This window comes from Mesitornis unicolor, unplaced genomic scaffold (assembly GCF_000695765.1).
Source record: "Mesitornis unicolor isolate BGI_N332 unplaced genomic scaffold, ASM69576v1 scaffold2821, whole genome shotgun sequence".
Classification (NCBI taxonomy): Eukaryota; Metazoa; Chordata; class Aves; order Mesitornithiformes; family Mesitornithidae; genus Mesitornis; species Mesitornis unicolor.
Genome location: NW_010161567.1, coordinates 25,030 through 26,532, shown reverse-complemented (window position 1 = coordinate 26,532; position 1,503 = coordinate 25,030).

Genomic DNA, 1,503 nt, shown 5'->3' with positions numbered 1-1,503 from the left:
ACAAGAAGAAGCAGGGTTGAGGAATGGTGAGGAATAGGACAAGACATGATCTCATCTGAATCAAAACCAGGCAGAATATAGAAGACGTAAACCCATTTGTCTGCACATACCCAGGCAAAGCAGAAATGACAAGGCTGCTGTCAAAAGTCATCCTTAAGAAACACAAGGCTGAGGAACGTTTAACAGCTCTGTGTCCATCCAGAGAAGAGGTAGATCAAGTAGGAAGGAGAGGCTTTAGAGAAATGAGAGGATCTACAAAGACTCCTGAGTGTTGCCAGTTGCTTCACATGATGGGTAGAAAAGGGGCACTATGGAGGTAACACTAGAAAATACAGGTGACTAACACATTTGGACCTTTGATTACTGCTTGAAGTGTGTTTCCTGCACCTCAGCTCCAAAGCAATCTGCTCTCTCAGCTCCATTGTCCCATGCTGGACCTGAAACAGTAATGGCGCAAACCTTATCCTGCCTGCAGGGTTTGCAGTGATCACAAGATGAACCGCAGACAGACACATCCTCAGCTCACCACATTTCTATTTTCTGTGGCCTTTGGGGTTGTGTTTGCACTAATAACTCAGATGGGAGAGGAACTGTCACCCCAGGTGGAACTTTGGGTGGGGATAAACTGTCCTTGAGAAATGCCTGCATGTCCTGGTGATGGAGAAAGTGAAGGTGGCCGTGCTCCGAATCTGGAGGCTTTGGTTAAGCTCCAGCAGGACCAATCTGCTTGCACTCCTGGGGCGAATCATGACCACAAATTGTGGTTTCTTCTCTGTTTTCAGACAACATGGGTTTGACCCTTTCCTCACTAAGATCAGTGGAGGATATCCTTGGATCTCTAGCCAATAGACCGTGGCCTATACACTCCATTAAGAGTTTGTGATCAGTCCAAGAAGGATAAGAACAGGCTTTGACAAACGTAGAGTCTGCCATGCCTTAATGGCAGAGTTATTCCCCTGTCTTAGTATCAGCATTTCCCCAATTTTTGCATGAATAGTGTTCATACACATGAACATTAAAGAAAAAAAATCTGTTATGTATGATTTTTAATTGAAAAAGGATTAAGAAAAGATTTCTTCTCCTGTACGTCCCTTGTGTGTGTAGTTTTTATCTACGTTTAACAACAGTTTTTAGACATTCATTTTAAATAACCTAGTGATGAATGCATTTTGGTGAGGGCTGCATTTTATGAGGGGTGTTGTATTAGTTTATAAATAATTTTATGACTGTTGCTAATTCCTTGAACTTCGCTAAGTGATTGTCAAACACGTTATTAATCTTGAGCTCTCAGTAACAAACTCATGTAAATAGTGAGTCACTGATGGGATTTTGGTTTGGTTTTTTTTTCTTTGCTTTGTTCCAGCAGTGAAATGATACTAAGAAATTTCTCTGAGCGAGAAAATCAGAAGAGTCATTGCATCTACTTGGCGGGATTTAAGCACAACGCACTTCTGGAAAGCTGGAAAGCCAGAGCCAGAATATTCAATGTTCTTCTCTCTCATC